The following is a 16,600-nucleotide window of genomic DNA, read 5'->3' on the forward strand; positions in this document are numbered from 1 at the left end:
TCCGCCGACTTCAAAACAGTTCTAATGGAAATTTTTCTCCGTTTTGGAATATTTAAGAAAATAGGAAAATAAGAAGTAGTCCGAAAGGGACACGAGGCATCCACGAGGGTGAGGGCGCACCCTACCCCCTGGGCGCGCCCCCTGCCTCGTGGGCACCTCGTGTGCCCTCCGGACTCCGTTTTCTTGCACGATACTTCTTTTGGTCGGTAAAAATTCATTATATAATCTCACGAAGGTTTTGACCACCTTACCACGCAAATATCCTCCGTTTTTGTTTCGAGCTGTTTCTACCACAGATTAGAGCAAGATGTCATCTCAGGATTCCGACGGAGAGAGTTATGTCTCACATCTCATTGCTGACCCAAGGACCTATGGGGGTCTATCTCCTTGTGGTCGAACTACGGATGATGAGGAGGATGCTCATTTGATGAGGATCAATGATTCAAATTCGGAGGAGGAGGATGTCCCTCTACCTCAACCTGGGGATATGCACGTGAAGTTCAAGAAGTCTAGTCTCCCGAAGAGGGCTAAATTGTCTAACAACCGATCTATTCCTTCTCGTTTTCGTCAGAAAAGCAAAGGAGATTTACGTGACAAGATCTTGAAGCTGGAATCGGAGGTCGATGATTTAAAGGAGGTAATTGCTCTCCTCAATCACAATATGAAGAAGCTGAAGGCACAATTGTCATCATCATCACCATCTTCTTCACCTCCGAAGAAGGAGCAATAAACATATGGGTATGGGCACTCCCCTTGGCAACTGCCATGCTTGGGGGAGGTGCCCCGGTATCGTATCACCATCACACCTCTATCTTTACCGTGTTTCTTAGTTCGATCCTTTTGGTAATATCTTGATCTAGCAGAATAAAGTTTTAGTATGATCTAGTTTTGAGTTTTGCTTTATGATCCGTCTATGTAATCGAGTCCGTGAGCTATATACAATAAAGATTAGTTTTGAGTCAAAGGCTTGATTATCTTGCTATGATCTTGAGGGAATAAAAATAAAAGAGAAGAAAAAGAGAAATGAATTAAAGAGATCATATTGATCTTATAGAGAGTAATGACTTCACATATAAAAGAGTATGATGAATAAAAGTTGTTGAAAGTTGACAAACATAGTTTTGGTCATCGTTGCAATTAATAGGAAGTAATAAAGAAAGAGAGGTTTTCACATATAAATATACTATCTTGGACATCTTTTATGATTGTGAGCACTCATTAAAATATGACATGCTAAAAAGTTGATGTTGGACAAGGAAGACAACGTAATGGGTTATGTTTTCTTATATCCGAAATAAAGTATATTTTCATGGATCATCCAACATGTTGAGCTTGCCTTTCCCTCTCATGCTAGCCAAATTCTTTGCACCAAGTAGAGATACTACTTGTGCTTCCGAATATCCTTAAACCCAGTTTTGCCATGAGTGTCCACCATACCTACCTATGGATTGAGTAAGATCCTTCAAGTAAGTTTCATTGTTCCATGCAATAAAAATTGCTCTCTAAATATGTATGATTTATTAGTGTGGAGAAAATAATCTTTATACGATCTTGTGATATGAAAGCAATAAAAGCGACAGACTGCATAATAAAGGTCCATATCACAAGTGGCAATATAAAGTGACATTCTTTCGCATTAAGATTTTGTGCATCCAACCACAAAAACACATGACAACCTCTGCTTCCCTCTACAAAGGGCCTATCTTTTATTCTTGTCTTATATCTTATATAAGAGTCATGGTGATCTTCACCTTTCCTTTTTACATTTTATCCTTTGGCAAGCACATTGTGTTGGAAAGATCCTGATATAAATATCCAATTGGATGTAAGTTAGCATGAACTATTATTTTTGACATTACCCTTGAGGTAAAAGGTTGGGAGGCAAAACTATAAGCCCCTATCTTTCTCTGTGTCCGATTAAAACTCCATAACCATAAGTATTGCGTGAGTGTTAGCAATTGTGAAAGAATAAATGATAGTTGAGTATGTGGACTTGCTGAAAAGCTCTTATGTTGACTCTTTCCTATGTTATGATAAATTGCAATTGCCTCAATGACCGAGATCATATTTTGTTAGTTTTCAATGAAGTTTCTGATTCATACTTGACATTGTGAATAGATTGTTACTTTAGCATAAGAAATCATATGACAATATATGTTGCTGTTATAAGAATGATCATGATGCCCTCATGTGCGTATTTTATTTTATCGACACCTCTATCTCTAAACATGTGGACATATTTTTCGTTGTCGGTTTCCGCTTGAGGACAAGCGAGGTCTAAGCTTGGGGAAGTTGATACGTCCATTTTGCATCATGCTTTTATATCGATATTTATTACATTATGGGTTGTTATTACACATTATGTCATGATACTTATGCCTATTCTCTCTTATTTTACAAGGTTTGCATGAAGAGGGAGAATGCCGGCAGCTGGAATTCTGGGCTGGAAAAGGAGCAAATATTAGAGACCTATTCTGCACAACTCCAAAAGTCCTAAAACTTCACGGAGGCATGTTTTGGAATATATAAAAAATACTGGCGAAAGAATCAACCAGAGGGGGCCCACACCCTGGCCATGAGGGTGGGGGCGCGCCCTACCCCCTGGGCGCCCCCTGTCTTGTGGGCCCCCTGTCAGGCCTCCAGTGCCCATCTTCTGCTATATGAAATCTTTCGTCCGAGAAAAAAATAAGAAGGAAGCTTTCGGGACGAAGCACCACCACCACGAGGCGGAACCTGGCGAAACCAATCTAGGGCTCCGGCGGAGCTGTTCTGCCGGAGAAACATCCCTCCGGGAGGGGGAAATCGTCATCATCGTCATCACCATCGATCCTCTCATCGGGAGGGGGTCAATCTCCATCAACATCTTCACCAGCACCATCTCCTCTCAATCCCTAGTTCATCTCTTGTATCCAATCTTTGTCTCAAAACCTCAGATTGGTACCTGTGGGTTGCTAGTAGTGTTGATTACTCCATGTAGTTGATGCTAGTTGGTTTATTTGGTGGAAGATCATATGTTCCGATCCTTTATGCATATTAATTCCCCTATGATTATGAACATGAATATGATTTGTGAGTAGTTATGTTTGTTCTTGAGGACATGGGAGAAGTCTTGCTATAAGTAGTCATGTGAATTTGGTATTCGTTCGATATTTTGATGAGATGTATGTTGTCTTTCCTCTAGTGGTGTTATGTGAACGTCGACTACATGACACTTCACCATTATTTGGGCCTAGATGAAGGCATTGGGAAGTAATAAGTAGATGATGGGTTGCTAGAGTGACAGAACCTTAAACCCTAGTTTATGCATTGCTTCGTAAGGGGCTGATTTGGATCCATATGTTTCATGCTATGGTTAGGTTTACCTTTATACTTCTTTTGTAGTTGCGGATGCTTGCAATAGGGGTTAATCGTAAGTGGGATGCTTGTCCAAGGAAGGGCAGCACCCAAGCACCGGTCCACCAGCATATCAAAGTAACGAACGCGAATCATATAAGCGTGATGAAAACTAGCTTGACGATAATTCCCATGTGACCTCGGGAGCGTTTTCCTTTATATAAGAGTTTGTCCAGGCTTGTCCTTTTCTACAAAAAGGATTGGGCCACCTTTCTGCCTCTTGTTTACTTTTATTACTTGTTACCCGTTACAAATTACTTTATCACAAAACTATCTGTTATCGATAATTTCAGTGCTTGTAGAGAATACCTTACTGAAAACCGCTTGTCATTTCCTTCTGCTCCTCGTTGGGTTTGACACTCTTACTTATCGAAAGGACTACGATAGATCCCCTATACTTGTGGGTCATCAAGACTCTTTCCTGGCGCCATTGCCGGGGAGTGAAGCGCCTTTGGTAGGTGGAATTCGGTAAGGAAAAATTTATATAGTGTGCTGAAATTTACTGTCACTTGTTACTATGGAACATAATCCTTTGAGGGGCTTGTTCGGGGTATCTTCACCCCGACTAGTAGAGAAAAGAGTTGCTCCTCAACCTACTGAACCTACTGAAAATGTTTACTTTGAAATTCTTTCGGGTATGATAGAGAAACTGCTAGCTAATCCTTTTACAGGAGATGGAACATTGCATCCCGATTTGCACCTAATCTATGTGGATGAAGTTTGTGGATTATTTAAGCTTGCAGGTATGCCCGAGGATGTTATCAAGAAGAAGGTCTTCCCTTTATCTTTGAAGGGAAAGGCATTGACATGGTTTAGGCTATGTGACGATATGGGATCATGGAACTACAACCGATTGAAACTGGAATTTCATCAGAAGTTTTATCCTATGCATCTTGTTCATCGTGATCGTTCATCTGGAGAAAGCATCGCTCAAGCTTGGGGGAGGATTAACTCAATGTTATATTCATGCCCCAATCATGAGCTCTCAAGAGAAATTATTATTCAAAAATTTTATGCTTGGCTTTCTCTCAATAATCGCTCCATACTCGATACTTCTTGTACTTGTTCTTTTATGATGAAGACTATTGAATTCAAATGGGATTTATTGGAAAGAATTAAACGCAACTCTGAAGATTGGGACCTCGACAAAGGTAAGGAGTCAGGTATAACCCCTAAGTTTGATTGTGTTAAATCTTTTATGGATACCGATGTTTTTCGTGAATTTAGCACTAAATATGGACTTGACTCTGAGATAGTAGCTTCTTTCTGTGAATCCTTTGCTACTCATGTTGATCTCCCTAAGGAGAAGTGGTTTAAATATAATCCTCCCATTGAAGTAAAAGTTGTTGAACCTATTAAAATTGAAGAATAGACTATCACTTATAATGTCGATCCTATTGTTCCTACCGCTTATATTGAGAAACCACCTTTCCCTGTTAGAATAAAGGATCATGCTAAAGCTTCAACTGTGGTTCGTAACAGTAATACTAGAACACCTACACCCCCTGAGAAAATTAAAGTTGAACCTAGTATTGCTATGATTAAAGATCTCTTTGCCGATAATATTGATGGGCATGTTATTTATTTCTGTAATGACGCTGCTAGAATTGCTAGACCTGATACTAAGGGTAAACATAGACCTGTTGTTGGCATGCCTGTTATTTCTGTTAAAATAGGAGATCATTGTTATCATGGCTTATGTGATATGGGTGCGAGTGCAAGTGCAATACCTCATTCCTTATACAAAGAAATTATGCATGATATTGCACCTGCTGAGATAGAAGAGATTGATGTTACAATTAAGCTTGCCAATAGAGATACTATTTCACCAGTTGGGATTGTTAGAGATGTTGAAGTCTTGTGTGGGAAAGTTAAATATCCTACTGATTTTCTTGTTCTTGGTTCCCCACAAGATGACTTTTGTCCCATTATATTTGGTAGACCCTTCTTGAATACTGTTAGTGCTAGGATTGATCGTCGCCTTCTTGTGCCGGCTGGTCCAAGTGGCCAGCTGCTAGAAGGCGACGGACCCCAAAAGACGGCCACGAATTGGGCCGCCTCCTAGCAGGCGGTCTCCAGAGAGGCCGGCTCCTAGCAGGCGGCCCCAAGTGCCCTCGAAGTCTGAGCCCCCATAAACACGATGAGGCGGAGCATGGCTACAGAGAAGCCTGCTACCCTCAAATCCAGGGCGGGTCGTGGCCACAGTACGCCGTACCAGCCGGAGATCTCCCGCACGGCGCGGCACTGTAGCTCTTCCGCCCGTGACATTACCCAAGTCAGAGGGGGCCATGCTCCCACGACGGGCTGTCGGTACGGCCCGCGGGCGACGGGCCCTACCTGCCCGTGAGAAGCCAGAAGGCAGCAAGCTCGGCCATTCGGCTTAGGGGGAGGTCGGCTTCCAGCAGGCGGCCCTCCCCCTTCCTAGGAGTTTGTGCGCCATTAACCAGAAGAGATGGGGAATGGCTACAGTGAAGGCCCGCCAGGCGGCGGAACTGTAGCCACGCCTTCCCCGACAAAGCAAGCGTCATTAGGAGCACCGCTATAGTGCTTGGCAGCCGGCAGGACCCAGGAGCGGCGGGCACGACCTGTCGGCCAAGTACAAGACAGCCGGCGGGGCCCACTAGTCGGCGGGCCCCAGCAGCCAGCGGAGAGGCCGGCCACAAGAGACACTGACGGCCTGGGCCTACATCCAGCCGGTTTACCATTGTACTCCTGGGGGTAGGCCTATATAAACCCCCCAAGGCACCCATGCAAAGGGTTCAGATCTTTAGCCAAACACACACACACATAGAGAGAGGAGAGAGCTAGCTTGCCCTTCTTCCTCCTTTAGCAAATAGCTCAAGGAGCAACTTGTAGCTACCTATTGAGATAGTGATCATGCAGAGACCCCGTAGAGCAGGACTAGGGGTGTTATCTCCTAGGAGAGCCCCGAACCGGGGTAAAGTTCGCCGGCGTACGTGTCTATGCCTTATCCCGCTTCCTGGCACCGGCGACGTCTTACTATCCCCCACCATGATAAGCCACCCGTTGGCATATATCGCACCAAAACCCCGACATTGTGTCACAATACTTATGCCTTTTCTCTCTTATTTTACAAGGTTTACATGAAGAGGGAGAATGCCGACAGCTGGAATTCTGGGCTGGAAAAGGAGCAAATATTAGAGACCTATTCTGCACAACTCCAAAATTCCTGAAACTCCACGCAAGTTAGTTTTGGAATATATTAAAAATATTGTGCGAAGAAGACACCAGAGGGGGGCCACACCCTGTCCACGAGTGTGGAGGGCGCGCCCTACCCCCTGGGCGCGCCCCTGCCTCATGGGCCACCTGGAAGCCCTCCGATGCCCATCTTCTGGTATAAGGTGTCTTTTGCACTGGAAAAAATCATAAGGAATCTTTCGGGACGAAGCACCGCCGTCTCGAGGCGGAACCTGGGCAGAACCAATCTAGGGCTCCGATGGAGCTGTTCTGCCAGGGAAACATCCCACCGGGAGGGGGAAATCGTCACCATCATCATCACCATCGATCCTCTCAGCGGGAGTGGGTCAATCTCCATCAACATCCTCACCAGCACCATCTCCTCTCAAACCCTAGTTCATCTCTTGTATCCGATCTTTGTCTCAAAACCTCAGATTGGTACATGTGGGTTGCTAGTAGTGTTGATTACTCCTTGTAGTTGATGCTAGTTGGCTTATTCGATGGAAGATCATATGTTCAGATCCTTTATGCATATTAATACCCCTCTGATTATGAACATGAATATGATTTATGAGTAGTTAAGTTTGTTCCTGAGGACATGGGAAAAGTCCTGTTATAAGTAATCATGTGAATTTGGTATTCGTTCGATATTTTGATGAGATGTATGTTGTCTTTCCTCTAGTGGTGTTATGTGAACATCGACCACATGACACTTCACCATTGTTTGGGCCTAGGGGAAGGAAGTTGGAAGTAATAAGTAGATGATGGGTTGCTAGAGTGACAGAAGCTTAAAGCCTAGTTTATGCGTTGCTTCGTAAGGGGCTGATTTGGATCCACGTGTTTCATGCTATGGTTAGGTTTACCTTAATTCTTCTTTCGTAGTTGCAGACGCTTGCGAGAGGGGTTAATCATAAGTGGGATGCTTGTCCAAGGAAGGGCAGTACCCAAGCACCGGTCCGCCCACATATCAAATTATCAAAGTAACGAACACGAATCATATGAGCATGATGAAAACTAGCTTGACGATAATTCCCATGTGTCCTCGGGAGCGTTTTCCTTTATATAAGAGTTTGTCCAGGCTAGTCCTTTGCTACAAAAAGGATTGGGCCACCTTGCTGGACCTTGTTTACTTTTGTTACTTGTTACCCTTTATGAATTACCTTATCATAAAAACTATCTGTTACCGATAATTTCAGTGCTTGCAGAGAATAGCTTACTGAAAACCGCTTATCATTTCCTTCTGGTCCTCGTTGGGTTCGAAACTCTTAATTATCGAAAGGACTACGATAGATCCCCTATACTTGTGGGTCATCAAGACTCTTTTCTGGCGCTGTTTCCGGGGAGTGAAGCGCCTTTGGTAGGTGCAATTTGGTAAGGAAAAATTTATATAGTGTGCTGAAATTTACTGTCACTTGTTACTATGGAAAATAATCCTTTGAGGGGCTTGTTCGGGATATCTTCACCCTGACCAGTAGAGCAAAGAGTTGCTCCTCAACCTACTGAACCTACTGAAAATGTTTACTTTCAAATTCCTTCGGGTATGATAGAGAAACTGCTAGCTAATCCTTTTACAGGAGATGGAACATTACATCCCGATATGCACCTAATCTATGTGGATGAAGTTTGTGCATTATTTAAGCTTGCATGTATGCCCGATGATGTTATCAAGAAGAAGGTCTTCCCTTTATCTTTGAAGGGAAAGGCATTGACATGGTTTAGGTTATGTGATGATATTGGATCATGGAACTACAACAGATTGAAATTGGAATTTCATCAAAAGTTTTATCCTATGCATCTGGTTCATCGTGATCGTAATTATATACATAATTTTTGGCCTCGCGAAGGAGAAAGTATCGCTCAAGCTTGGGGGAGGCTTAAGTCAATGTTTTATTCATGCCCCAATCAGGAGCTCCTAAGAGAAATTATTATTAAAAAATTTATGCTCGACTTTCTCTCAACAATCGCTCCATGCTCGATACTTCTTGTACTGGTTCTTTTATGATGAAGACTATTTAATTTAGATGGGATTTATTGGAAAGAATTAAACGCAACTTTGAAGATTGGGAACTCGACGAAGGTAAGGAGTCAGGTATAACACCTAAGTTTGATTGTGTTAAATCTTTTATGGATACCGATGTTTTTCATGAATTTAGCACTAAATATGGACTTGACTCTGAGATAGTAGCTTCTTTCTGTGAATCATTTGCTACTCATGTTGATCTCCCTAAGGAGAAGTGGTTTAAATATCATCCTCCCATTGAAGTAAAAGTAGTTGAACCTATTAAAGTTGAAGAAAAGACTATCACTTATAATGTTGATCCTATTGTTCCTACCGCTTATATTGAGAAACCACCTTTCCCTATTAGAATAAAGGATTATGTTAAAGCTTCAACTGTGGTTCGTAAGAGTAATGCTAGAACATCTACACCCTCTGAGAAAATTAAAGTTGAACCTAGTATTGCTATGGCTAAGGATCTCTTGGTTGATAATATTGATGGGCATGTTATTTATTTCTGTAATGAAGCTGCTAGAATTGCTAGACCCGATACTAAGGGTAAACATAGACCTGTTATCAGCATGCCTGTTTTTCTGTTAAAATAGGAGATCATTGTTATCATGGCTTATGTGATATGGGTGCTAGTGCAAGTGCAATACCTCATTCCTTATACAAAGAAATTATGCATGATATTCCACCTGCTGAGATAGAAGATATTGATGTTACAATTAAGCTTGCCAATAGAGATAGTATTTTACCAGTTGGGATTGTTAGAGATGTTGAAGTCTTGTGTGGGAAAGTTAAATATCCTACTGATTTTCTTGTTCTTGGTTCCCCACAAGATGACTTTTGTCCCATTATATTTGGTAGGCCCTTCCTGAATACTATTAATGCTAAGATAGACTGCGAAAAGGATATTGTTACTGTTGGTTTAGGGGATATGTCTCATGATTTTAATTTTGCTAAATTTCATAGACAACCCCATGATAAAGAATTGCCTAGTAAAGATGAAATTATTGGTCTTGCTTCTATTGTCGTGCCTCCTAATGATCCTTTAGAGCAATATTTGCTAGACCATGAAAATGATATGTTTATGAATGAAAGAAGGGAAATAGATGAAGTATTCTTTAAACAAGGACCTATCTTGAAACACAACTTGCCTATTGAAATTCTAGGGGATCCTCCTCCACTCAAGGGTGATCCCGTGTTTGAGCTTAAACCATTACCTGATACTCTTAAATATGCTTATCTTGATGAAAAGAAGATGTATCCTGTTATTATTAGTGCTAACCTTTCAAAGCAGGAAGAAGAGAAATTATTGAAAACTCTGAAGAAGCACCGTGCTGCTATTGGATATACTCTTGATGATCTTAAGGGCATTAGTCCCACTCTATGCCAACACAAAATAAAATTGGAGAAAGACGCTAAACCGGTTGTTGATCACCAACGACGGTTAAATCCTAAGATGAAAGAAGTGGTAAGAAAAGAAATACTAAAGCTTCTGGAGGCAGGTATAATTTATCCCGTTGCTGATAGTCAATGGGTAAGTCCTGTCCATTGTGTCCCTAAGAAGGGAGGTATTACTGTTGTTCCTAATGATACAGATATATTGATCCCAGAAAGAATTGTTATAGGTTATAGAATGGTAATTGATTTCCAAAAATTGAATAGAGCCACTAAAAAGGGTCATTACCCTTTACCTTTTATTGATCAAATGCTAGAAAGATTATCCAAACATACACATTTTTGCTTTCTAGATGGTTATTCTGGTTTCTCTCAAATACCTGTGTCAAAAGAGGATCAGGAAAAGACCACTTTTACTTGCCCTTTCGGTACCTTTGCTTATAGACGTATGCCTTTAGGTTTATGCAATGCACCCGCTGCCTTTGAAAGATGTATGACTGCTATATTCTCTGACTTTTGTGAAAAGATTGTTGAGGTTTTCATGGATGATTTTTCCGTATATGGAACTTCTTTTTATGATTGCTTAAGTAATCTTAACCGAGTTTTGCAGAGATGTGAAGAAACTAATCTTGTCTTGAATTGGGAGAAGTGCCACTTTATGGTCAATGAAGGTATTGTCTTGGGGCATAAAATTTCTGAAAGAGGTATTGAAGTTGATAAAGCTAAAGTTGATGCTATTGAAAAGATGATGTGTCCCAAGGACATTAAAGGTACAAGAAGTTTCCTTGGTCATGCCGGTTTTTATAGAAGGTTCATTAAAGACTTCTAAAAAATCTCTAGGCCTCTGACTAATCTCTTACAAAAAGATGTTCCTTTTGTCTTTGATGATGATTGTGTAGAAGCAGTTGAAATACTTAAGAAAGCCTTGATTTCTACACCTATTGTTCAGCCACCTGATTGGAATTTGCCCTTTGAAATTATGTGTGATGCTAGTGATTATGCTGTAGGTGCTGTTCTAGGACAAAGAGTTGATAAGAAATTAAAAGTTATCCAATATGCTAGTAAAACTCTAGACAGTGCTCAGAGAAATTATGCTACTACTGAAAAAGAATTTTTAGCAGTTGTATTTGCTTGTGATAAGTTCAGACCTTATATTGTTGATTCTAAAGTAACTGTTCACACTGATCATGCTGCTATTAAATATCTTATGGAAAAGAAAGATGCTAAACCTAGACTTATTAGATGGGTTCTCTTACTACAAGAATTTGATTTGCATATTATTTGTAGAAAGGGAGCTGAGAACCCCGTTGCAGACAACTTGTCTAGGTTAGAGAATGTTCTTGATGACCCACTACCTATTGATGATAGCTTTCCTGATGAACAATTAGCTGTCATAAATGCTTCTCGTACTACTCCATGGTATGCTGATTACGCTAATTACATTGTTACTAAATTTATACCACCTAGTTTCACATACCAGCAAAAGAAAAAGTTCTTCTATGATTTAAGCCATTAGTTCTGGGATGACCCACACCTTTATAAAGAAGGAGTACATGGTGTTGGAAATATGCCCTAGAGGCAATAATAAATTGGTTATTATTATATTTCCTTGTTCACGATAATCGTTTATTATCCATGCTGCAATTGTATTGATAGGAAACTCAGATACATGTGTGGATACATAGACAATACCATGTCCCTAGTAAGCCTCTAGTTGACTAGCTCGTTGATCAATAGATGGTTACGGTTTCCTGACCATGGACATTGGATGTCGTTGATAACGGGATCACATCATTAGGAGAATGATGTGATGGACAAGACCCAATCCTAAGCCTAGCACAAGATCGTGTAGTTCGTTTGCTCAAAGCTTTTCTAATGTCAAGTATCAGTTCCTTAGACCATGAGATTGTGCAACTCCCGGATACCGTAGGAATGCTTTGGGTGTACCAAACGTCACAACGTAACTGGGTGGCTATAAAGGTGCACTACAGGTATCTCCGAAAGTGTCTGTTGGGTTGGCACGAATCGAGACTGGGATTTGTCACTCCGTGTAAACGGAGAGGTATCTCTGGGCCCACTCGGTAGGACATCATCATAATGTGCACAATGTGACCAAGGAGTTGATCACGGGATGATGTGAGTTACGGAACAAGTAAAGAGACTTGCCGGTAACGAGATTGAACAAGGTATCGGGATACCGACGATCGAATCTCGGGCAAGTAACATATCGATAGACAAAGGGAAATGCATACGGGATTGATTGAATCCCCGACATCGTGGTTCATCCGATGAGATCATCGTGGAACATGTGGGAGCCAACATGGGTATCCAGATCCCGCTGTTGGTTATTGACCGGAGAACGTCTCGGTCATGTCTGCATGGTTCCCGAACCCGTAGGGTCTACACACTTAAGGTTCGATGACGCTAGGGTTATAGGGAAAGTATGTACGTGGTTACCGAATGTTGTTCGGAGTCCCGGATGAGATCCCGGACGTCACGAGGAGTTCCGGAATGGTCCGGAGGTAAAGATTTATATATGGGAAGTCCTGTTTTGGTCACCGGAAAAGTTTCGGGTGATATCGGTAATGTACCGGGACCACCGGGAGGGTCCCGGGGGTCCACCAAATGGGGCCACCGGCCCCAGAAGGCTGCGTGGGCCAAGTGTGGGAGGGGACCAGCCCCAGGTGGGCTGGTGCCCCCCACCAAGGCCCAAGGCGCATGGGAGAGTGGGAGGGGGCAAACCCTAGTCCAGATGGGCCTTAAGGCCCACCCTAGTGGCGCCCCCCCTCTCCTCCCCTTGGCCGCCCCCCTTGGATGGGATCTAGGGCTGGCCGCCTCCTCTTGGGGTGGGAACCCTAGAGGGGGGCGCAGCCCCCTCCCCCCTATATATAGTTGAGGTTTGGGCTGCCCAAGACACACGAGAACGTCTCCTTTTCGGCGCAGCCCTACCCCTCTCCCTCCTCCTCCTCCTCTCCCGCGGTGCTTGGCGAAGCCCTGCGGGATTGCCATGCTCCTCCATCATCACTACGCTGTCGTTCTGCTGCTGGATGGAGTCTTCCCCAACCTCTCCCTCTCTCCTTGCTGGATCAAGGCGTGGGAGACGTCACCGGGCTGCACGTGTGTTGAACGCGAAGGCACCGTTCTTCGGTGCTTAGATCGGAATCAACCGCGATCTGAATCGCTACGAGTACGACTCCTTCATCCGCGTTCTTGCAACGCTTCCGCATCGCGATCTACAATGGTATGTAGATGCAATCCCCTTCCCCTCATTGCTAGAATACTCCATAGATTGATCTTGGTGATGCGTAGAAAATTTTGAATTTCTGCTACGTTCCCCAACAGTGGTATCGGAGCTAGGCCTATGCGTAGTTTCTATGCACGAGTAGAACACAAAGCAGTTGTGGGCGTAGATGTTGCCAATTCTTCTTGCCGCTACTAGTCTTATCTTGTTTCGGCGGCATTGTGGGATGAAGCGGCCCGGACCGACCTTACACGTACACTTACGTGAGACAGGTTCCACCGACTGACATGCACTAGTTGCATAAGGTGGCTAGCGGGTGTCTGTCTCTCCCACTTTAGTCGGATCGGATTCGATGAAAATGGTCCTTATGAAGGGTAAATAGAAATTGGCATATCACGTTGTGGCTTTTGCGTAGGTAAGAAACGTTCTTGCTAGAATCCCATAGCAGCCACGTAAAACATGCAACAACAATTGGAGGACGTCTAACTTGTTTTTGCAGGGTATGCTATGTGATGTGATATGGCCAAAAGGATGTGATGTATGAGATTGATCATGTTCTTGTAATAGGAATCACGACTTGCATGTCGATGAGTATGACAACCGGCAGGAGCCATAGGAGTTGTCTTTATTTTTTGTATGACCTGCGTGTCATTGAATAACGCCATGTAAATTACTTTACTTTATTGCTAAGCGCGTTAGCCATAGAAGTAGAAGTAATCGTTGGCGTGACAACTTCATGAAGACACAATGATGGAGATCATGATGATGGAGATCATGGTGTCATGCCGGTGACAAAGATGATCATGGTGCCCCGAAGATGGAGATCAAAGGAGCAAAATGATATTGGCCATATCATGTCACTATTTGATTGCATGTGATGTTTATCATGTTATGCATCTTATTTGCTTAGAACGACGGTAGTAAGTAAGATGATCCCTCACTAAAATTTCAAGAGACGTGTTCCCCCTAACTGTGCACCGTTGCGAAGGTTCGTTGTTTCGAAGCACCATGTGATGATCGGGTGTGATAGATTCTAACGTTCGAATACAACGGGTGTTGACGAGCCTAGCATGTACAGACAAGGCCTCGGAACACATGCGAAACACTTAGGTTGACTTGACGAGCCTAGCATGTATAGACATGGCCTCGGAACACAAGAGACCGAAAGGTCGAGCATGAGTCGTATAGAAGATACGATCAACATGGAGATGTTCACCGATGATGACTAGTCCGTCTCACGTGATGATCAGACACGGCCTAGTTTGACTCGGATCATGTATCACTTAGATGACTAGAGGGATGTCTATCTGAGTGGGAGTTCAATAATCAGATGAACTTCATTATCATGAACATAGTCAAAAGGTCTTTGCAAATTATGTCATACGCTTTAGTTCTACTGTTTAAGATATGTTCCTAGAGAAAAATTTAGTTGAAAGTTGGTAGTAGCAATTATGCGGACTGGGTCCGTAAACTGAGGATTGTCCTCATTGCTGCACAGAAGGCTTATGTCCTTAATGCACCGCTCGGTGTGCTGAACCTCAGCGTCGTCTGTAGATGTTGCGAAACATCTGACATACACGTTTTGATGACTACGTGATAGTTCAGTGCGTAATGCTAACGGTTTAGAATTGTGGCACCAAAGACGTTTTGAAACGTCGCAGAACATATGAGATGTTCCGAAAACTGAAATTGGGATTTTAGACTAGTGCCCACGTCAAGAGGTATAAGACCTCTGACAAGTTTCTTAAGCCTGAAAACTAAGGGAGAAAAGCTCAACCGTTGAGCATGTGCTCAGATTGTCTGAGTACCACAATCGCTTGAATCGAGTGGGAGTTCATCTCCCAGATGAGACGGTGATAGTTCTCCATAGTCACTGCCACCAAGCTAGTAGAGCTTCGTGATGAACTATAACATATCAGGGATAGTTATGATGATCCTTGAGCTATTTGCGATGTTTGACACCGCGAGAGTAGAAATCAAGAAGGAGCATCAATTGTTGATGGTTAGTAAAACCACTAGTCTAGAAGGGCAAGGACAAAAGGGATACTTCATGAAACAGCAAGTCATTTGCTGCTCTAGTGAAGAATCCCAAGGTTGAACCCAAACCCGAGACTAAGAACGGTCACTGAAGCAGTACTACCCTAGATACTTGGTAGATGAGAAGGCAGACAAGGTCGACAGAAGTATATTGGATATACGTTATATGAATGTGTACTTTACTAGTACTCCTAGCAGCACCAGGGTATTAGATACCGGTTCGGTTGCTAAGTGTTAGTAACTCGAAATAAAAGCTGCGGAATAAACGGAGACTAGCTAAAGGTGAGATGACGATGTGTGTTGGAAGTGTTTCCAAGGTTGATGTGATCAAGCATCGCATGCTCCCTCTACCATCGAGATTTGGTGTTTGTGTTGAGCATGATTGGATTATGTTTATCGCAATACGGTTATTCATTTAAGGAGAATAATGGTTACTCTATTTATTTGAATAATACCTTCAATGGTCTTGCACCTAAAATGAATCTCGATAGTAGTGATACACATGTTCGTGCCAAAAGATATAAAATAGTAATGATAGTTCCACATACTTGTGGCACTGCCATTTGAGTCATATTGGTATAGAATGCATGAAGAAGCTCCATGTAGATGGATCTTTGGACTCACTCGTTTTTGAAAAGATTGAGACATGTGAACCATGTCTATTGGTATATATGCATGAAGAAACTCCATGCAGATGGATCGTTTGGACTCACTTGATTTTGAATCACTTGAGACATGCAAATCATACCACATGGGAAAGATGAATGAAAGTCCTCGTTTTCAGTAAGATGGAACAAGAGAGCAACTTGTTGGAAGTAATACATTTGATGTGTGCAGTCCAATGAGTGCTGAGGCACGCAGTGGATATCGATATGTTCTTACTTCACAGATGATTTGAGTAGATGTTGAGAATATTTACTTGATGAAACACAAGTCTGAATTATTGAAAGGTTCAAGTAATTTCAGAGTGAAGTTGAAGATCGTCGTGACAAGAGGATAAAATGTCTGTGATATAATCATAGAGATGAGTATCTGCGTTATGAGTTTGGCACACAATTAAGACATTGTGGAAAGTGTTTCACAATTAATACCGCCTGGAACACCATAGTGTGATGGTGTGTCCGGACATCATAGCTGCACCCTATTGGATATGGTGCATACCATGATGTCTCTTATCAAATTACCACTATCGTTTATGGGTTAGGCATTATTCACTTTAAAAGGGGCACCACGCAATTCCGTTGAGACGACACCGTTTAGAGAAACCTAAGTTGTCGTTTCTTAAAAGTTTGGGGCTGCGATGCTTATGTGAAAAGGTTTCAGGCTGATAA

The sequence above is a fragment of the Triticum aestivum genome, chromosome 3D (genome assembly GCF_018294505.1).
Source record: "Triticum aestivum cultivar Chinese Spring chromosome 3D, IWGSC CS RefSeq v2.1, whole genome shotgun sequence".
Classification (NCBI taxonomy): Eukaryota; Viridiplantae; Streptophyta; class Magnoliopsida; order Poales; family Poaceae; genus Triticum; species Triticum aestivum.